The sequence below is a fragment of the Myxine glutinosa genome, chromosome 8 (genome assembly GCF_964187855.1).
Source record: "Myxine glutinosa chromosome 8, kmMyxGlut1.1, whole genome shotgun sequence".
Classification (NCBI taxonomy): Eukaryota; Metazoa; Chordata; class Myxini; order Myxiniformes; family Myxinidae; genus Myxine; species Myxine glutinosa.
The window spans coordinates 76,600,178-76,623,048 of NC_136268.1; the positions used below are offsets into that span (position 1 = coordinate 76,600,178).

The window sequence follows — 22,871 nt, forward strand, 5'->3', positions numbered from 1 at the left end:
CCATTCGCGGCATTTTCCAGGAACATATCTCCAGCGAATAGCGGGGTCCGACTGTACTGCTAAACTGGAGGTTATTGGATGTGACAAGAAGGTGATTTGTGATCTGCAGTGTTCAAGCATATCATTCAATTTATATAAAACATAGATTGTAAAACTCAGATAAATAAATTAATTCTGGAAATGCCAGTTTTACGTAGTGTCTATTGCAGTAATTACACCACCCTATCTAACACATTACATTAGTTATTCGTGCCTGTTGTTTGCATCCTTTATAATGTCCTTAAAAACAGTAAGTTTCCTGTTTGGAATGTTTTTCAATTTTGTTTTATTGCCGGATAGGCAGACAGAGTTTTTTTTAAATCTCACTCTGCACATGTGTGACCGAGACCAATTCAAAGCCATAGTACAGTAAAACAAAAAACTTGTTTTCCAATTTGTGCTCAAAATATAACATTCAATTTAAATAGGTTCCTCGATCATGATGGTGGAAGTCACGTCGAGTCCCATGAAGACTGTGGGGTATCGTGTCCTGTGGCGAGCACAATAATGCACAGCGAGGCCAGCCGCAGTTGCACACGGTCTCCCGCACGTGTCTCACTGGAATCTGGTTGATGAGGCTTGGTCCGGATTCTTTCTCCTCAAGCGGGCCTAGTGGATATGCTCACATCTCACCTCCTTAAATGTTGTAATGTCTTTGTTGACAATCCTTCTCCAAAACGAGCGATCGATGGTCCAGTGTTCCCACTTGGCCGGGTCAATATCACAGCTTTTTAGTGTTGCGTTTAGACAATCCTTATGGTGCTTTCTAAGTTCCCCAATACCACGCTTGCCCACAGCCAGTCCCCATAAAATAACTGTTTTGGTATCCTTAAATCGCTCATTCTTAAGAGGTGACCAGCCCATTGCAGTTGTCGTTTTTTGATTATACTCTCCACCGAAAACACAGCACCTCCAGATTGGAAACTCTTTCCTTCCACGTTATGTGCAGGATTTTCCACAGACATCATTTATAAATGGCTTCTAGCTGACAAATGTGGTGACTCTTGGTTGTCCAGCACTCAGCACCATACAGCAACGTACTCAGAACCACTGCTCTATAGACTGATATTTTAGTAGTCATTTCATTTTAATATCGTGACCATTCCAGACTCGGTGTCAACGACGGCCAAAGGATGTGCTAGCCTTTGCTATCAAACTGGAGATTTCCCGATCCAATTGACTATCATCATACAAAACACTCCCGAGTTAGGTGTAAGCATCAGTGTTCTTCAGTTGTTGACCGTCCACAAAGATACACGACTCAACACCAGGGTGGAGCTTATTTTTGAACTTTTGAAATATGATCTTCTTACCCTCTCAATGTGTTCCTATATATGAAATAAAAATTCAGGCAAAATATGAGCACAAGTGAACAATATTTAGGGGTAGCCCAATGATGGTAAAGTTTCTGATACCCCAAAGCTGCGGCCGCCCTTTTATTTCGCATACTACTGATAATAGATTAATTCTGTTGATAAATTAAGAACCCAATTTTAACTACTAAGTAAATTGACACTCTCTCCTATCATCATACACACAACATGCAATCATTGTGGTAAAATTAATTACTGGGAACACAGATAAAACCTTTAAGTTATAAAACTCTGTGCTCCATTAAATAAATAATTACAGTAGTAATATGTACATTGTACATACACAATATCTGTTATAATAAAAGAGTAAAATGTTCGTTGAGCTAGAGTCTGCTAGACAATAAATGCTAAAATGAGATGTTGCGCTGACCTGGGAACGCTTATCACCATAGTATCTAAAAGTAAACACTGTACATAGGTGTATCACAGAACACTATTTGAAAATAAAAACGAAGTTATCACAGGCTTTGCAGAGAATCACAGACACAATGGGTGTATAAACATGGTATAATATTATCACAGATTATAGAAGCATAATCATTGTGGTTCAACTGGTTCATATCTATTATCCAACCAATCATCCGAATCCCATTGTTTTGCTGATAAATTGATAATGCAAATTTTCCATGAACTTATATTCCAGACATGTTCAGACTTGTTTACTGTTTGGACTCAATGGACTGACTATGCTGACTAAGCAACAGCTGCAACACTGTTGCAGCAGTATGTTTGTGTAATTGCTTGAGGCATTGTGCTCACTGCTCAGTTATTAATAGAACTGTTTGAATTTTCTTGATTCTTAATTTCTTAATGCTATGTTCTATTTCTTTCAGATTCATATCTGATTGAAAATGTCATCTGTGGAAAAAGCAACAAGATCTCAAACCAAGTTGTATCTCCTTGGCGACTCTGTGACTGAATTAAGTGGCAGCAAGTTGCCATCATTGCGTATGGCTCTTGGATTCTTCCTACATCACCATCTCGATCTGAAGGAGACCGTAAGACAATCGTCGGATGTTACCATCACGGAAAGAGCTAACTTTTGGAAGAAAGCTAGAATCCCGATGAGAGCTCATCAAAACTGCCAAACCAAGCTTGAGCAGACATTTGAAGAATGGCGTCTTCTGAAAAAGAACAAAGCGCGAACGTCACCAACTCAACTCGCGAGAGAGTCGGCTTTTGTTTCCAGGCTTGAAGACCTTTTTTATGTCGCTCACGCTGATGCTCTGACCAATACGTCAGTATTACAAGAAGACAAGGATTTCTTGTTAGCCCAGCGAGAAAAGGGAAGAAGGGGGTCGCTGGCTGGAGTAGATGTAAAGCTTGCTGCGAAGGAGAAAACGGCGTCCAAAAGAGAGGAGGAAATGCTTGCCAGGCGACAGCGAATGGAGCAAATGAAACAGTTAGCAGCTTCTACAGCTGAACTGATTTCATCTGGTTCTGAATCTGAAAACAGCTCAGCAGAAGATAGTGAAAAGATGGAAACTGGGGACAATGCAAGTGAGGGAGCTGCTGGAGGCATCACATTTCAGACACGAAAAAGAAAGAGGGGGCGAAAAACTGTCGTTACTGAAGAACTCGCAGCCGCTCTAGATCGCACAAAAGTGTCAGACCGCAAAGCCGTTTTTGTTATAGCAGAAACTGCCAAAAGCTTGGGACAGAACATTGATGAACTTGCTCTAAACAGAGACTCAATTCGCCGACAAAGAGTACAACACCGAGTCCAGAGATCTGCAAATATAAAGGCAGAGTTTCAGGGTAACGTTCCCCTTGTTGTTCACTGGGACGGCAAACTGATCCTTGATCTAATTGGAAAAGAGAAGGTTGATCGCCTGCCAGAATTGGTTTCAGGGAAAGGAGTTTCTCAGCTACTCACAGTTGCCAAGCTTCCATCTGGAACAGGCGAGGCTCAGGCTGCTGCTGTCTTTGGAGCCATTGAAGACTGGGGCGTAGCCGACAGCATCCGAGCTATGTGTTTTGACACGACCAGCTCAAACACTGGTCGGACCGCTGGTGCCTGTGTCCTCCTAGAGCAGAAGCTTGAGAAGGAGCTCTTGTCACTAGCTTGCAGGCATCACATTATGGAATTGATAATTGGTGCAGTGTTCCAAGTGTGTATGGGATTGGGAGCCAAATCTTCTCCCGAGGTTCCACTCTTCAAACGCTTCCAGGAATACTGGGGATTCATAGACACGGCCAAGTATGAACCAGGATTGCAGCTGATGACGTGGCAAGTCTAGTGGAAGACATAAAGCAAGGCACTATCGATTATGCCAACAAGCATCTTGAACAGAGTCAGCCGAGAGATGATTATAAAGAATTCTTGGAACTTGTGATTGTCTTTCTCAATGCTGCTCCTGCCAGAGGAGTGCGATTCATGTCACCCGGAGCAATGCACCACGCCCGCTGGATGTCCAAAGTAATATACTGTCTCAAGATCTGGATGTTCAAGGCTCAATTCAAACTGACTCCTGCAGAAAAGAGAGGATTACGTGATGTGTGTGTATTCACAGTACGTGTCTACCTGACAGCCTGGATCTCTGCACCACAAGCATCAGGTGCTCCTTACAGTGACCTGCTGCTGCTGAAGTCACTGCTTGAATACTCATCAATCCATCCAGCCATCTCAAAGTCAACATCACGCAAGTTTTCCAATCACGTGTGGTACTTGTCACAGGAACTTGTTAGCTTGGCTTTCTTCGACAGTCGGGTCAGTTCGGCAACCAAGAGACTGATGGTGAGTGCCATGAAGAATGAAGAAGACCAAGATCAGGATCATTCCAAGCGAATCACTGTTGCTCTTGATTCATTCAAGGACAAGAACTTGGAAGATTTCATCACAGCAAGGTCAATAAAACTTCTGCGAATTATGGAACTTCCAGATGGATTTCTCGCGGTTGATCCGGACTTGTGGGATGACAGAGACGACTACAAGCAGGCTGCAGAAACAGTCAACTCTCTAAAAGTTGTCAATGACTACGCTGAACGTGGAGTGGCACTCATTCAGGAGTAGTGGGTTAATAACCCGCGATGAAACTCAGCTGCAATTCCTGCTGCAAGTTGTCGAGGACCATCGCAGAATGTACCCTGATAGCAGAAAACATACACTGTCCGGGATGCCATGAAAATAATAAATTTGGGGTTTGCTGGACATTGTCAGACTGATACTATGAACTCTGTCAGAAACTGAACAAAGAATTCACTATTAACGTGTTCAAAAATAAATACTGTGTTCAAGTGTGTTGTTTAAAATAAATTAAGATATAGTCTGATATACTCGTAATTTGTTGAATTTTTATAATTTTCATAATCTTTGCGGCCCTTGAGCTACCCCTAAACATAATAGTTTAGTGCTCAAACTTTTTATACAGTGTTTCTATATTATATGGAACAGATCAAGACCTTCAAAAATAAAAATTTAGTTTCTTTTAAAATTTTAAAGCTCCACCGTACTCAACACGCTCCAAACTAGGTAGGGGCTGATACATAACGTCAGTCTTTGTGAGGTTAATAATAATAATAATAATGCATTTATTTTATATAGCGCTTTTCAGGAAGCCCAAAGACGCTTTGACAGAGTGCAAAACATAATGCATAGCAAAACATAAAAACAATTGCAAAAAAAGAAGAATCAATAGGGAAATATTCAAAGCACAAAGGAGGGAGAAGGAGAGGAGATAGTCAGGGGTTAGATGCTGTGGGTTAAATGTTGAATGCAGTGTTGAACAGGTGGGTCTTGAGTGATGTTTTGAATGTGGTGAGTGAGGAGGAGTCTCTGATGGTGTGAGGTAGCGAGTTCCAGAGGGTGGGAGCAGCGATGGAGAAGGCCCTGTCCCCCCAGGATCTAAATTTGGTCCGGATGGTAGGGGGTCAGGAGGTTGGTACCAGCAGAGCGGAGGTTGCGGGTGGGAGTGTGTCTGGAGAGGAGGTCAGCCAGGTAGGATGGGGCCAGGTTATGGAGGGCTTTGTAGGTCAAGAGGAGGATTTTGTACTGGATTCTCTGGGAGATGGGGAGCCAGTGAAGCTTGTAAAGGACGGGGGTGATGTGGTCACGGGTCCGGGAATGGGTGAGTAGACGGGCAGCGGAGTTCTGAATGTATTGGAGTTTATTGGTGATTGTTGAGGGTGAACCATAAAGGAGGCTATTGCAGTAGTCCAGACGGGAAGTGATGAAGGCGTGGATGAGGGTTTCTGCAGCCACGGAGGAGAGGGATGGACGGAGACGGGCGATGTTTTTCAGGTGAAAGAAGGCTGTCTTTGTGATCTGTTTAGTGTATTTGTCGAAGGAGAGGGTTTGGTCAAAGATGATGCCAAGATTCCGGATGTGAGGGGAGGTGGATACTGGGAAACCGTCGATGTTGAGGGCAAAGTTATGGGTGGACTTGGTGAGCGTTTTTGGGCCAATGATGATTATTTCAGATTTATCACAGTTAAGTTTGAGGAAGTTGATTTGAAGCCAGGATTTTATTTCAGTGATGCAGTTTGTCAGGATAGAGTGGGTGGCGGTGGAGATGGACTTGGTGGAGATGAAAAGCTGGATGTCATCAGCGAAGCAGTGGAATTGGTGAATTAATAGTGAATCCAACGTGTTTCGCTGCATTCAAAAAACTGTCCATGAGTGAATGAAGCTGCTCCTCGCCATGAGCAAATAGGCCACAGTAATCGGTGAACAGGAGGTCGCGGATTAGTTGTTGATGGACTTTGGTTTTTGCATGAAGCCTCGAACTATTGAAAATACCGTCATCTGTTCTAAACTTAATGTAGATTCCATCGCCACAATTACGCAACGCCTCATTTAGCATCTCCGCAAAGAACAAAATGAACAGAATTGGGGCAATCACACATCCCTGCTTCACACCAGTCGTTATGGGGAAGCGTTTGGAGAACTGTCCATCTGCACACACACGCCCATGCATGCCATCGTGTAGCGTAGCTGCTTCAGTACATTAACAAATTTGTCTGGGACTCCCGGCTTAGTCAGGATTTTCCCAGGGGCTTCTCGAGACAGTGTCGAAAGCTTTTGTTAGATCAACAAATACTGTGTATAGACCGTCATTTTGCTCAATACATTTTACTTGAAGCTGCCTGGCCACGAAGACCATGTCAATGGTCCCACATTTGCTTCTAAAGCCACACTGCGATTCAGACACTACGTTTTTGACAACAGTGTCCACAAGGCAACACTGCATCACCTTGGTCAAAATCTTAGATGTGATGGCTAACAGGGAGATACAACGGTGGTTTCCGCAATCAGACCGATTGCCTTTGCATTTGTAGATGGTAATTAGAGCATCTTTCAGTTTATCCGGAATACTCATTTTGCCACATTCGCCCGAATAACTCATGCAACCAATCCAATAGTGTTTTAGTCAGGTGGCGAAGTGAAATTATCGTTACCGGGCGGATAAAAGCACAATATTTGGCATTAGGCTCCCTTATGGCCTATAAATTAATGATAGCCTAGGAGCCCTACGGAGTTAAAAAAAAAATTCATGGAAAGCACCAAAATTCAAGATGGCCAAAGTCGATGACAAAATATAGCTTTTCTCGAATCCTGGTAGTCATAAGAAACCCAGGGTGGTTGACAAATTTGGGATTTTGAGGTAGTTGAATGTTATCGTGGACATTATAATAGTACCAATAGATTGTAAAATATTATAAAGACCGTTATCTTCTTCTGAAGATATATGTATAAAGACCGTTATATATGTATAAAAGAAAGTTTTTGTTTGTTTGTTTGTTTGTCTGCGCAAGCTAATCTCCTGAATGGTGAAAGATAGGTGGAATCATCTAATACAAAAAATGTTGGGACGGGCCCTGGGAAGGTTTTAGGCTAGGCCGCGAGACCGGTCAAGGCCCACCTCGGCCGAGCCGGACCCATTTCGAAATTAAAAGCGGAGCTGAATTATAGTAGTCAATCTTCTACGGCCGCGAGTAAAGGCTGAATTATAGTAGTAAATGCATTCAAAAAGAACCAAAAATGTCGGGACGGGTCCCAGGAAGGTTATAGGCTAGGTGGCAAGGCCGGTCGAAGCCCACCTCGGCCAGGCTGGGCCCATTTCGCATTTAAAAGCTGAGCTAAATTATAGTAGTCAATCTTCTACGGCTGCGAATAAAAGCTGAATTATAGTAGTAAACACATTCAAAAAGAAGTAAAAATGTTGGGACGGACCCCGGGAAGGTTATAGGCTAGGTGGCAAGGCCGATCGAGGCCGCATCGGCCGGGTTGGGCCCATTACACAATCAAAAGCTGAGCTGAATTATGAATGAACGCCTACTTGAGGTTGTTTCTGCCAAAAGGGGCAATACCACCTATTAGAGCCAAGGGTGTACTTACTTTTTCCACATGCAAAATTTGCATTTATGTTTATTGAAATTATACAATGGACTACAAAATGTAAATGTTTCATGATATTTGTTATATTATATCACCTTTATCTATCAATATTGTTGAAATGAAGCTCAAATAGCTGTATGTTGAAATATGTTGAAAAAGTCAAAACATTACATGGGGTGTACTTACTTTTTCACGTGACTGTATGTGGCATTGTCCTGTGATGTCTCTTGCAGTAACACAGAGTTTGCAATGCTCTATGGAGTACATTTGCACTTGCAAAGTGGTGAGCAGTCCAGATTTGCTTTGCCACATTTGCAGTTAGAGCAGTCTCCTTTGCAGGAGCATTTGATCAGCTCCCTGCACGATCTGGAAACCTCTGGAATTGTCACCCAAACTGGTATCCATGACTGTGATACCTTGGTCCAGGCAAAATCCTGTGGAGAAGGAACCACTAGCTGTGTTTGTGTGCTGGTCGTCCAGATTCCTGCTTGATACACTGCGCATCGGACATGTTGGAGTAGCGAGCGCATCCTTGGTGGGTGGCAGTTTGTCCATTGCTCGATTCTTCTGGCAGAAGAGTTCCCTTCTTGTCTCGTTGACAGAGCTCAAAGGACTGGTTTTGTCATACAGGATAACAGTCAGTCTCTCGAGCTTTTGGAAAGGTTCATCGTCAAAATCCAGCAGCTGGAAGGGATGACCGGCCAGATACACAAATGTCTCTGTGTTACGGGGTCCTCACCGATCTCCGGGTCTTGGTAAACCTCCGAACCCCGCGAGGAGCCCCGGCAGAAAAAAAACATGTTATCCGGTGTCAAAAAAAAAATCAATTGTGGAACCACACCCAAAGATTGTAAATGAACCGATTGTATTAAAAGCACACAGGAAAAACATACAGCAATGAAAGCAATCAGTCATAAAATTAACCTCAAGGTGGTACCACCTTATTAAGTAACATAAACTCACAGATCCCAGTCCCAGCTCAGCAGCAGCTCGGCAGTGATCCGCGCTCCCAGTGAATGGAGCCCAACCCTTCAATGTCTCTATAACTCAACGGAGATGAGGCGAAGACGCGAAGAGGCGAGTACGGCGGTGTAGGTAAGGCATGGACCGTCACGTTGTCTAATCCAACAGCAACCTGACCGTGGACAGGGAATCCCAAATAAGCGATCCGGATGTGCACCTTCCCCGTTCAGTCAACGAACCGCAGGGCAATCTTCCGACGCCGCTTTAGTGCACACACCTATTTCGGTAAATCACCGGATGGCGGGACCCGCGGATGCGGCCAACCCAAGGTTCCGCGAACGACGCGCGAGGTCCCGGTAATGGCGGCTGGCTCGTCCTCGAGCCATCGCTGCTAGGCGAAGATTCTCCGGAATCACACCTGTACCTGGCTTCGCAGGCTTTTCCACAATTCCAGCGATCACCAATCGCTCAAGATTCCCTTCCCGGACTCAAAGTTCACTCGCCATGTAAGCTCGCCCAAGCCAGGTGCGGAGCTTCGTCAGAACACCTCCTTTTCCTTTCTCTCACATCCTCCTCCTCTTCCCTCGACCTCTTCCGGCCCCCTGTGCCATTTCCGGTATTATTTTATCATGAGCGCTGTTAAACCTTTTAACTATAATAATAACCCTTTCCCTTCAACCACAATCACCAGAATACTTAGAACCAACAACAATAATCATAACAACAATCATTAGGGCCGAATCTGTAACACTCTGTGACGTCTTCGTCGACCAGCCAGGCTTGCCAAACCGACTTCTTGCCCTTGCCGTTGAAGGAAGAGGTTGTATCACAACCTGAAAATGCGTGGAACACAGGTAATGCTCGTGATTGTGGAACCCCCAGGCTTGCACAGATGGTGTTGATTGGGTAACACCTGTAATTCTTGCCCATGCCAAAGGCCACCCAGATGTCAGCCAAAGGTTGAGTCGCAATCAGATCATGGAATGTGCCATCTTTAATTTTGGTGTTTTACATGAAAAAAAATTTAAACTCCGGAGGGCTCCTAGGCTAACATTAATTAATAAGCCCTAAGGGAGCCTCGTGCCAAATATTGTGCTTTTATCTGCCCGGTAATGGTAATCTTTAAATATAGCACGAAGCCACCTGACTATTTGACCTCCATACTTGAAGACCTCCGCCGGAATGCCATCTTCTCCCGGGGCTTTGCCATTTTGGAGTCCATTAAATTGGCTTTTCAGATTTCATCCTTGGTTGGTGGCTCCGCAAGATGGTGCATGACGGGCTTTTGTTCAATGGCATCTAGGCTGCTTTGCTCAATGATAGATGACCGGTTTAGTAGCTCCTTGAAATGTTCTTCCCAAAGTTTCAGAATAGATGTCTGGTCTGTCAAAAAGCAATTGTCCATCAACTGACAAAAGTGGGGCAATACCTCGGCTAGATGGACCATACATTTCCTCAACTGCTTGATATAAATTTTTGATGTCATGGGTGTCCACATATTTCTGAATTTGTCGCGCTTTTTCACTGAGCCAATCATTTTTGAGCTGCCTCGTCCTCGATCATAAAGTGCCATTTACAGACAGAAGGACATGAATCAATTGCTCAACCCTGCTTTTCGCTTCACGTGCATGGGGTAATAAACACGTCATTCAACCTCCCCTCTCCGAGCCCCTTCCCCAGGCCACACTGCACCACAACCCCAGGCCACACTGCACCCCCAACGCGGGCCACACTGCACCCCCAACGCCGGCCACAACGCACCCCCAACGCCGGCCACAACGCACCCCAACCCTGGCAACAATGCACCTAAACCCTTGGCCACAATGCACCCCAACCCTGGCCACAATGCACCTCAACCCTTGGCCACAATGCACCCCAACCCTGGCCACAATGCACCCCCACCACAGGCCACACTGCACCCCCACCACAGGCCACACTGCACCCCCACCCCAGGCCACACTGCACCCCCACCCCAGGCCACACTGCACCCCCACCCCAGGCCACACTGTACGTGTACCCCCAACCCAGGCCACACTGCACCCCCAACCCAGGCCACACTGCACCCCAACTCAAGCCACACTGCACCCCAACCCAGGCCACACTGCACCAACACCCCAGGCCACAATGCACCAACACCCCAGGCCACACTGCACCAACACCCCAGGCCACACTGCACCGACACCCCAGGCCACACTGCACCGACACCCCAGGCCACACTGCACCGACACCCCAGGCCACACTGCACCGACACCCCAGGCCACACTGCACCGCCACCCCAGGCCACACTGCACCGACACCCCAGGCCACACTGCACCGACACCCCAGGCCACACTGCACCGACACCCCGGGCCACACTGCACCGACACCCCGGGCCACACTGCACCGACACCCCGGGCCACACTGCACCGACACCCCGGGCCACACTGCACCGACACCCCGGGCCACACTGCACCAACACCCCGGGCCACACTGCACCAACACCCCGGGCCTCACTGCAACAACACCCCGGGCCTCACTGCAACAACACCCCGGGCCTCACTGCAACAACACCCCGGGCCTCACTGCAACAATACCCCGGGCCACACTGCAGCAACACCCCGGGCCACACTGCACCAACACCCCGGGCCACACTGCACCAACACCCCGGGCCACACTGCACCAACACCCCGGGCCACACTGCACCAACACCCCGGGCCACACTGCACCAACACCCCGGGCCACACTGCACCAACACCCCGGGCCACACTGCACAAACACCCCGGGCCACACTGCACCAACACCCCGAGCCACACTGCACCAACACCCCGGGCCACACTGCACCAACACCCCAAGCCACACTGCACCAACACCCCAGGCCACACTGCAGCAACACCCCAGGCCACACTGCACCAACACCCCAAGCCACACTGCACCAACACCCCAGGCCACACTGCAGCAACACCCCAGGCCACACTGCAGCAACACCCCCAGCCACACTGCACCAACACCCCAGGCCACACTGCAGCAACACCCCAGGCCACACTGCAGCAACACCCCAGGCCACACTGCACCAACACCCCAGGCCACACTGCACCAACACCCCAGGCCACACTGCACCAACACCCCAGGCCACACTGCACCAACACCCCAGGCCACACTGCACCGACACCCCAGGCCACACTGCACCGACACCCCAGGCCACACTGCACCAACACCCCAGGCCACACTGCACCAACACCCCAGGCCACAATGCACCCCCACCCCAAGCCACAATGCACCCCCACCACAGGACACACTGCACCCCCACCACAGGACACACTGCACCCCCACCACAGGACACACTGCACCCCCACCACAGGACACACTGCATCCCCACCACAGGCCACACTGCACCCCCACCCCAGGCCACACTGCACCCCCACCCCAGGCCACACTGCACCCCCACTCCAGGCCACACTGCACCAACACCACCCCAGGCCACACTGCACCGCCACATTGCACCACCACCCCAGGCCACATTGCACCACCACCCCAGGCCACACTGCACCAACACCACCCCAGGCCACACTGCACCCCCACCACAGGACACACTGCATCCCCACCACAGGCCACACTGCACCCCCACCCCAGGCCACACTGCACCCCCACTCCAGGCCACACTGCACCAACACCACCCCAGGCCACACTGCACCGCCACATTGCACCACCACCCCAGGCCACACTGCACCCCCACTCCAGGCCACACTGCACCAACACCACCCCAGGCCACACTGCACCGCCACATTGCACCACCACCCCAGGCCACATTGCACCACCACCCCAGGCCACACTGCACCACCACCCCAGGCCACACTGCACCACCACCCCAGGCCACACTGCACCACCACCCCAGGCTACACTGCACCACCACCCCAGGGCACACTGCACCCCACCCCCAGGCCACACTGCACCCCAACCCAAGGCTACACTGCACACCCACCCCAGGCCACACTGCACGATCACCCCAGGCCACACTGCACAAACACCCCAGGCCACACTGCACTTACACCCCAGGCCACACTGCACCACCACCACCCCAGGCCACACTGCCTGCCACCCTTCCAAGCCACACATTATTCCCCTTCCTTTCCTTCGAATAAAACTCGAGAAACATGATGAGAATAAACTCTGAAAACAATAAAACAGCTCAATTTGTAATGGCTCAACGTTTTTTGTGTTCTGGATGTTGTCCATTCAGGTGTTAAACCCACTCACAGACAGACAGCCACATTTGATGTGATTTACTAGACAGCTGTCAACACTATCAGGGAATATTAGCCTAACTTATACTGCATCATGTAATTCAGAGATCCAATGATAACCAAGAACGATGACACAATGACTTAACTAGAACGGCAGTCAGTAGCGAGCATACCTCCACCTGGTTGGCCAGATCACTCAATGGTGAAGAATCACTTAAAACATTAAATAATTTTCATATCCGAATCCATATTCAGATCTTCAGCAAAATCGAATGGAATCGTCCGTGTCAGACACCCAACATCTCCACCCAGTTTCGTCCTAATATGTCCACAACTTTTTGAGATATCCTGCTATGTATCGTGTTTGGCCCTATTTCCCAAAGGTGAAGAATCACTGAAAAAATTATCGCAGCCGAACCCGGATCTTCACAAAAATCTACTCATTTCGTCCTTGCCACATATGCCACATCTCTGCCAAATTTCGTCCGAATCTGTCCACAACTTTTTGAGATATCTTGTTAACAAACAAACAAATGAAAAATCACTCACAGAGTGACACTTGGCAAAACAGAACAAAGTAGCATGGCACTCAGTGGAGCATCCTTTTGAGCTCAAAAATAATTAGTGGTTGAATTCAGTGACCGGATATGCAAATCGCCTTCAAAGTTTACGTCAATCGGATGAAAATTGACAATTTTAGAAATTTGGCCTTTGTTGACCTTTTGGCCGATGTTGACCTAAAATAGTTGGTGGTTGGTTTCAGTAAGAGCTGATATGTAAATCATATTCAAATTTCAAGTCAATCGGATGAAAAATGAGGATTTTAGAAATTCGAAAGAAAGTGGTTGACCTTTGGCCAATGTTGACATTTTGACCTCAAAAATATATAGGATTTTGTCGGATCAAGCTTCGGTTTATTGAGTACAAGATGGGACCAGAGTCAGGACAAGCTGGGACCAGGCTCAGGAAAAGCTGGGACCAGGCTCGGCACAAGCTCGGACCAGGCTCGGCACAAGCTCGGACCAGGCTCGGACCAGGCTCGGCACAAGCTCGGACCAGGCTCGGCACAAGCTCGGACCATGCTCGGCACAACCTCGGACCAGGCTCGGCACAAGCTCGGACCAGGCTCGGCACAAGCTCGGACCATGCTCGGCACAAGCTCGGACCAGGCTCGGCACAAGCTCGGACCAAGCTCGGACCAGGCTCGGCACAAGCTGGGACCAGGCTCGGCACAAGCTCGGCACAGGCTCGGCACAAGCTCAGACCAGGCTCGGCACAACCTCGGACCAGGCTCGGCACAAGCTCGGACCAGGCTCGGCACAAGCTCGGACCAGGCTCGGCACAAGCTCGGACCAGGCACGGCACAAGCTCGGACCAGGCTCGGCACAAGCTCGGACCAGGTTCGGCACAAGCTCGGACCAGGCTCGGCACAAGCTCGGACCAGGCACGGCACAAGCTCGGACCATGCTCGGCACAACCTCGGCACAACCTCGGACCAGGCTCGGCACAACCTCGGACCAGGCTCGGCACAAGCTCGGACCATGCTCGGCACAAGCTCGGACCAGGCTCAGCACAAGGTCGGAGCAGGCTCAGCACAAGCTCGGAGCAGGCTCAGCACAAGCTCGGAGCAGGCTCAGCACACGCTCGGACCAGGCTCGGCACAAGCTCGGACCATGCTCGGCACAAGCTCGGACCAGGCTCAGCACAAGGTCGGAGCAGGCTCAGCACAAGCTCGGAGCAGGCTCAGCACAAGCTCGGAGCAGGCTCAGTACAAGCTCGGACCCGGCTCAGTACAAGCTCGGACCCGGCTCAGTACAAGCTCGGACCAGGCTCAGTACAAGCTCGGACCAGGCTCAGTACAAGCTCGGACCAGGCTCAATACAAGCTCTGACCAGGCTCAGTACAAGCTCGGACTAGGCTCAATACAAGCTCGGACCAAGCTCAGTACAAGCTCGGACCAGGCTCAGTACAAGCTCGGACCAGGCTCAGTACAAGCTCGGACCAGGCTCAATACAAGCTCGGACCAGGCTCAGTAAAAGCTGGAACCAGACTTCGTTTACGTACAACTACAATGCTTCGCTTTGCAAGGAGTTAATTTCGTTTATCAAAGCCCGTTCCGCATCATCCTTACCGACGGCGACACCGATGACGAGGTGGAAAGAATTATAGTGAAAGCAAAGATAAAGAAAAATGAACACATGATTGAACACCGAGGTATTAGAAATCAAAAATAACTGGGGAAAATTAAATCTGAGGAAACGAATTGTTAATGACGATTTAATGTGGAACTCACCAACAGGCGGAACCTCAGTGAAGTCAATTCGTGACGTCACGACTCACGTGGTGGTTGCTAAGTTGCACGTTTGTGGTGTTGATTGTTACAAAACGACATTGCAACGTCAATGCGTTTACTTCTCAGTTTTGACTGATAAACAGTTTTTTAATGGACCCATTTCAAAATAAAAGAGCGTTATTGTTATATAAAAATCCGCGCACTGCCTCGTATTACACCGCTAAAGGTTTTCATCGCTATGAGACGTTTATTTTTCCACACTCTGCACAAGGAAAAAAAAAAAAAAGGAAATAACAATTGACATTTGTCAGACACTGAGAGGATAACAGAATGGTCTGAAGTACACACACTCGCCTCTACGCTGTCTATCCGAAGTTCGAATCCCGACCCATCCACAAACATCATCCCGGTGTTTCACAAGCAGTGATTCATCACTGTGGGCCGTCCCTCGGATGGACGTTAAACAGCCCTCCCGTGTTACGGCATTCCTTGGTGCATGTCAAAGATCCCATGGTGTCCTTCGCGAAGAGAACGTAGACGAGCTATCGCCGGCACTATGGGCAAATTCCTGCACCAACTAGTCGAACGTCAGGCCTGCCCACCAGGTTCGTGAAGATTCGGGCCAAGCTTTCCACTGCTGACCCCACAAGCATAGGCGTAGTTTGACTTCTCTATTTGGGGGGGGCAAGGTGTTAATATTAACAAGCATTCTGAGTATCGCGCTGCAATACATGTCACCTACCGGCAGTCTGTCGTCCGGAAAACTGTTGGAGAAATTACCAAAGTTCAAAGTGCCATAACTTTGTCAAAAATGATCGAAACGTCGTGAAGTTCGAACTTGATCTGTAACTTATCATGAGGAAACCATGTCCCAAGTTTGAAATCATTAGCATGAAGAATTTAGAAAAAAGTCCGGAAAACTGTTCTTTGCGTGACGGACGGACAGACTGACAGAATGACAGGAGTGCAAACATGTAGTCCCCTCCGGTTTACACAGGTAGGGGACTAATAATCTTATAAACTGTATAACAAAGGTGTCATGGCTGGCACGGTATATACAAGATGAGAAAATTTTCTAATTGACCCCCACCTGCGAACGGCACACTGAACAGACGGATCTTATTAAATATGCAAATTTATGTACGGTTCATGCTGGTTTTCAAACTTGATTTGAGTGATTCTGAGACACGTGTGTACAAAATTTTGTTGAAATCAGCCAATATTTGGTGCAGTTATCGCACAGAAACCAAAGTGTGACAAACGAACAGACGGATCTTATTAAATATGCAAATTTATGTACGGTTGATGCTGGTTTTCAAATTTGTTCTGAGTTATGCTGAGACACGTGTGTACAAAACTTTGTTGAAATCAGCCAATATTTGGTGCAGTTATCGCACAGAAACCAAAGTGTGACAAACGACCAGACGGATCTCATTAAATATGCAAATTTATGCACGATTGATGCTGTTTTTTGTTTTTTTTGTATACAAGATCGAGGCTCGTGAAAGATCTAACATTAATCACACAAAAAGTCAAACCGACACAAAACACAAAAAACAAGGGGAGCGGCAGACAAGATGGGGAGAGAGGGGGAAGGACACAAACACAACATTTGAGAGCAGGGACATCGGGAGGACCTGGGGGGAGGTGGGAGAGGTATAAAACATATGAACACTGCAAGGACTCTGGGGTGAATTAGCGGGGGTAGAAAAGATCAAGGTTTTGGATGGGGGAAGATAAGAGATGGTGGTGAACAGCTGTTTTAAAGACCTGGAGGGTGGAGTGGGATTGAAGAGAGTGAGGGAGTTTGTTCCAGAGGTGGGAGAAAAGAGGAATGAAGGAGTGAAGGTGAGCAGAGAGTCATGAATTTGGCAGTTTAACCATAAGAGGGTTGCAGGCAGATCTTGTGCGACCTGTAGGAATATTTGCGGGACAGAGCCCAGAGAGAGCTGGTGGGGCAAGGCCAGAGAGGAGTCGGTAGAAGACGGAAAGACCACCAACCAGCCTGCGGTGAGTGAGTGAGAGGCCCTTGGAGTTCGCTTCATCGCGGGAGATTCCAATGATTCTGAATGCTTTGGTTTCAACAGCGTGAAGACGAGCTAGGTGTGAGGCAGGAGCACCAGCCCAGAGGGGAGAGCAGTATTCCATTGAGCTGTGGATGAAAGCCTTGTATGTGGTGAGGAGCTCAGGTGTGCCAAGGAAGGACTTCGCACGACGGAGGATGCCCAGTCGGCGACTGGCTTTGGAGGCCAGATTTGAAATGTGGTTTTCCCAGGAAAGATCATGGCAAATAGTGAGACCCAAAAGTTTGAGTGACAGAACTTCTTGGAGAGGATTATTCAGAAAGTGGCTGGGAGGGTTGTCCAGTCGGTCTTTTCGGAGAGACATCGTAAGAGTGCGAGATTTGTCAGGATTGAAAGACATGTTCCACTTGTTTACCCAGTCTGTGATTTTGTACAGGTCTGCAGAGAGTGAGGAGGCTGCAGACTGCCGATCTGAGGGATGAAGAATGGAGCGACAGAGAGAAGAGTCATCAGCAAAGAGATAGAGAGGATTTTCAAGAGAGTCAGAGAGATCATTGATGAAGACCAGAAAAAGCACAGGGCCCAGAACACTGCCTTGGGGAACTCCAGCCTAAACAGGAAGTGGAGATGAGAGAAACCCATTCAGGCCACACGTTGACTATGACTAGAGAGGAAGTCCGCCAGCCATGCGTGGAGATTTCCATGGATACCAAAAGAGGAGAGTTTGGTGAGCAGAGCGGGGTGCCAGACCGTATCGAAGGCACGTGATATGTCAAGCCAGACTGCTCTAATTTCCTGTTTGGCATTGAGGACCTCCATCCATTGTTCAGAAAGCAGAAGCAGCATGTCCAGAGTAGAGTGACGAGGTCTGAAACCAAATTGATGATCAGAGATCAAGCGATTGGAGAAGAGGAAAGATTTCATATCTGAAGCAATGATGGATTCCATGACTTGTCTGATAATTGGGAGAAGGCTGATTGGTCTGTAGTTGCTGGGATCTGTTTTTGCACCTTTTTTGTGCAAAGCGGTGATGTTGGCAGATTTCCAAGCAGATGGAAGATGACCTTGAGCAAAAGAGAGGGTGAAGAGAACAGAGAGAGAGAGTGAAAGAGCGGAAGAACAGGATTTTAGGACCCGTGGGCTGATGCCGTCAGGTCCAGTTGCAGAATCAGAGTCGAGGGTTGACAGAAACTTTTCCACCTTGTCAGGAGGAAAGGACACAGAGTCCAGGAGCAGCTGGGTACGACTAGGTACGGTGGGTACAGAGAGGGATGGGTTTGGGACACAAGATTTAGAGGCAAACACAGAGTTGAGGCATTCAGCTTTTTCACGTGCGGAGTCAGCCGTGTGGCCGTTTGAGGTGAGGGAAGGGATGGAGGGGGAACAAACACCAGAGACAGATTTGACCCGACGCCACCAGGATTTGGAAGAGGGAGCCAGATCATAGAGTTCGGTCCTGAGAACGGAGAGATATTGTTTCCTGGCTCTCCTGAGGGTGGACACACACTTGTTTCGGGCTTTGTGAAAGGAAATGAGATTTCCTTCCGTTGGATTTGCTTTCCAGGAGACGAAAGCAAGTTGTTTCTGGGCAATAGCCTCACCACAACATTCCGTGTACCGTGGATGGGAGGAAGGGTATGACAACTGAAGACGAGATGGGATAAATCTGTGCATGAGAGAGAGCAATTTACTTTGGAAGAATTCCCAGGATGAGTTGATGTCAGAGGCGGTAGAGACGGGAGTCCAGTCCAGATTATTGATGGCTGCTTGAAGACCGTGCCAGTTGACCTGAGTGAAATGCCAGACTCGTCGACGCTGAGGAGGCTCTCTGAGAATGGTCAGGGAGATGTCCACTTTAGCAAGCACATGTTCAGATGAGCCGATTGGAGCAGAAGAAGAGCAGCAGACATTTTCAGGGAGGTTAGTCATAACCAAGTCCAGAAGAGAAGATGCTCCGTTGAATGAGATCCGGGTCGGGAAATTGACAGATTGTGTCAGTCCCAGTGAGTCACAGAAGTCCTTTGCTGAAGAGCCATGGCTGGTGAGAGAGGTACCCACACCCAGCCAACAATTGAAATCACCACATATGAGGAAGAGAGAGAGTTGGGATGGGTAGATAGAAGTTGGTCCATATTATCAGACAGCGAGATGTAGATGGAGTCATCACTGTTTGGTGGACGGTACAACACACATATGAACAAAAGGTGGGAGCGAAGGGGAAGCCGTAGCCAAAGGTATTCCTAGGGGTGAGGTGGAGAGAGGGCAGGGCAGGGCGAGTGAGGAAGAGAGTTTTTTTTATAAAGATAGCAACCCCACCTCCAGGACGAGGCTCAGGTCTACCATACCGGAGGAGGGAGTAACCTGGGAGAGATACCAAGGAATCAGAGACATCATGAAGGAGGAAAGTTTCTGTTAAGCAGATCACATCTGGTTTGTCAGAAGCAACCTGTATGGAGAGATCAGTCAAGTTTGAGCGAAGGCCCCGGATGTTTGAGGTCCATACTGTTAAAGAAGAGGAAGGGGGAGCATCGGTAGGGTAAGATGTGGAAGAGGAGGAAGAGGTAGGGAGAGCTGTTGAAGGTGTGTCAGAGATTTCAGAATAGCTTGGAGAAAGGGAAGAATGGGGCGGACAAAAGGTTTGATGGTGATTGGGTGAGGGGCAGTGAGGTGTTATTTGAGGAGGGGGAAGAGTGAGGCAGAAGGTTGAGGGAGATTAAGGTGAAAGTTGGAAGGGGGAAGAAGTGGGGAGGACACTTTGAGGAGGAGGGGTGAGAGGGGAGTCTAGGAGGGGAGGAGCGAGGGACAGTCTCGGAGGGGAGGGGTGTGGGGGGAGTTTAGGAGGGAAGGGGCAAGGGGGGAGATTTGAAAGAGATGGGTTATGGGGATGATTTGGAGGGGAGGGGCAAGGGGGTAGATTTGGAGGGGAGGAGTGATGGGGAGGTTTTGAAGGAGAGGGGTGATGGGGAAGATTTTGAGGGTAGGGGTGATGGGGAGGGCTTGGAGGGAAGGGGTGATGGGGAAGATTTGGAGGAGAGGGGTGTGATTGGATTTTGAAAAGTGTACGATTAATGGGAAACGAACATTTATTGCAAAATGAGTTTCTTGAGACCTTCGAGTCAAAAATACATTTGAGGATGCTGAAGGAAGGGTGGAGTGCTGGAGAGTTTAGGGAATGTATGAAAGAGGCACTGTAAGAGATGGAATTTTTTTTTGGAATGAATAGTTTTGGCAAGCAAGTCAAAAGCTTCCTTTTATAGAAGAAGAAGAAAAAGGTGTTAAAGTATACGACAGAATGCAGTTCTTCAGGGGACAGATTAAACATTTTTAGCCGCGTCGCAAGACGCTGGTCATAGAGTGCCCTCTGTTGTTGTTGTTCTTCTTCTTCTTGTTATTCTTGTTCTTGCAGAGAAGACAAAACCTCAAAGCTCCACCCATTCTGGGAACCATAGCTCCACCCATTCTGGGAGAGCCTTCATATAAACAAATATCCACCATTTTATTAACTCGCATAGCTTTGAGGCCTGTTTTGTAGGCCCGTGGTGTCTTCCTCGTTCACACAGTTTTATTTCAAATCAAATTCGATATATCATTTCATTTTTCACAGTCGCTAACATAGTTTTAGACTCGGTTGAAAAAAACGGGAAGAAAATCCGATGAAAGTTGCCCTTTATAGAACGAAATGAATTCTCAAAGGCCTGTAACTTCAAGTCCATTGAGATATATATATTTTAAATCGCGGCATGGTCAGTCATACACCGCCCGAAATAAGACGGAAAAATGCCGAGATATATATATTTTGTTTAAATCGCGGCATGGTCAGTCATTCACCGCCCGAAATAACAGACGGGAAAATGCCGAGATATATTAAAAATTCGTCCATTTGATGACAATCGTCACGATGAAATATTTAATTTATACATCGTCACAATAATGTGGAGAGAGGAGCATAGCTTCGTTCACGTGTCGCCACACACGGGAAATTGCCGAGATATATATTTTTTAAATCGCGGCATGGTCAGTCATACACCGCCTGAAATAACAGACGGGAAAATGCCGAGATATATTAAAAATTCGTCGCCACACACGGGAAATTGCCGAGATATATTTTCACTTTGCACAAAAATAACATCAAGTAATCGAATCAATAGGAATGTCCTGTGCCTATAACATCGACATTATAGGCACAGCTGCATCTAGGTATTGTGTAACATCGACGCGGCTTTTGTTTAAATTAAAACTTTTTGTACTTGTTTTAACAACGTGATCACATGATCACGAACAACGTGGTCGAAGAACGAATGAACAAATAAGAACGAACAAAGGGATAAGAACAGAGAAGAAAATTATTTTTATTTTATTTTATTTTTTTGAGGAGATTTTAAAACAAGAAAGTATGGGGTGAAAAGATCGGGAAAAACAGAGACCGAAAGTAATTGCAGCGCGATCGAAGAACCGCTGAGACAAAAACAAAGCCTCAAGCCAAGGTCGGACACGGTAGCCTACTAGTACTACACTAGGCTTCAGAATACGCGACACGAACTAACCGACGATTCTGTACACAGGTATGAAAAACCAACACCGAGAATCCTATTAAAGACACACCAATAGGTACATGCACCGAAAGAAAGATACAGTTTCGACAAAAACACAATTGTGAAAAATTACTTAACTTCGAAAGCGTGCGCGCATGGACAGCTGTGAAGAGACGTGACCTCCAATCTTGCGCATGACCATTAATTTTAAAGCGTCATGACAAAGAAAACCCAGTTGTTCCACCAGTTGATGCTGGTTTTCAAACTTGATCTGAGTTATGCTGAGACACATGTGTGTAAATTTTTTTGTTGAAATCATCCAATATTTGGTGGAGTTATCGCACGGAAACCAAAGTGTGACAGACGAACCTCATTAAATATGCAAATTTATGCACGGTTGAATGTGGGCGCGGATGATGTGAATGAATGAATGAATGATCGTTTTGAGGCCATTTTCCCCCGCTAAAGCACGGGTTAGCCATGACCTCATGGATCCCTTTTCGAGGCAGTTTCTTTATGGCCGGATGCCCTTGCTGACGCCAACCCTTAGTCACCTCTTACGATGAGCAGATGATGTGAGATGATGTGATGATGATGATGTGAAACATCTCACATCAAGATGATGTGAGACAGGGTTATCCTGACCGGGTTATCCACAGACCGTGGAATGTAGGTTACTTCTGACGCGTACTGTATATACTGCTTAGAGGGCAGAGTATCAGATACATATTTAAAGAAGTATTCACGCAGATTATACGCACAGAAGCATATGGTAAAGTGACACTCCACCCTCCCTAGATGTATTGTTGATTTATTGGTAAACTATGTGAATTCAATGTATTCTTGCCTGATATGAAGAATTGTGTCAATGGAAACAAAATTCAGTGAAAACGTGTTTGACTTGATGCTTATTCTAGGAAAGCATTTTAAAGAACAGTCCACGATTACAGTACAGGATATTGTACACAAGGAATATTAACAGCTTTGACTTACCGCACTCCAAATTATAGTCCGGAAAACTGTTGGGGAAATTACCAAAGTTCAAAGTGCCATAACTTTGTCAAAAATGATCGAAACGTCGTGAAGTTCG

General features: G+C 47.5%; 1 protein-coding gene across 2 annotated transcripts in view; it reads right to left on the reverse strand.

Moving 5' to 3' along the window:
• SLC45A3 (solute carrier family 45 member 3) overlaps window positions 1-15,263 on the reverse strand; it is a 49,619-nt gene extending 34,356 nt beyond the window's left edge. Inside the window, exon 1 of one of the 2 annotated variants that reach the window (XM_078783404.1) lies at window positions 15,226-15,263. The gene's annotated coding sequence lies outside the window, so the exon portion shown is untranslated. The other variant, XM_078783403.1, reaches the window with a different exon arrangement.
• Between the last annotated feature and the right edge of the window lie 7,608 nt (window positions 15,264-22,871).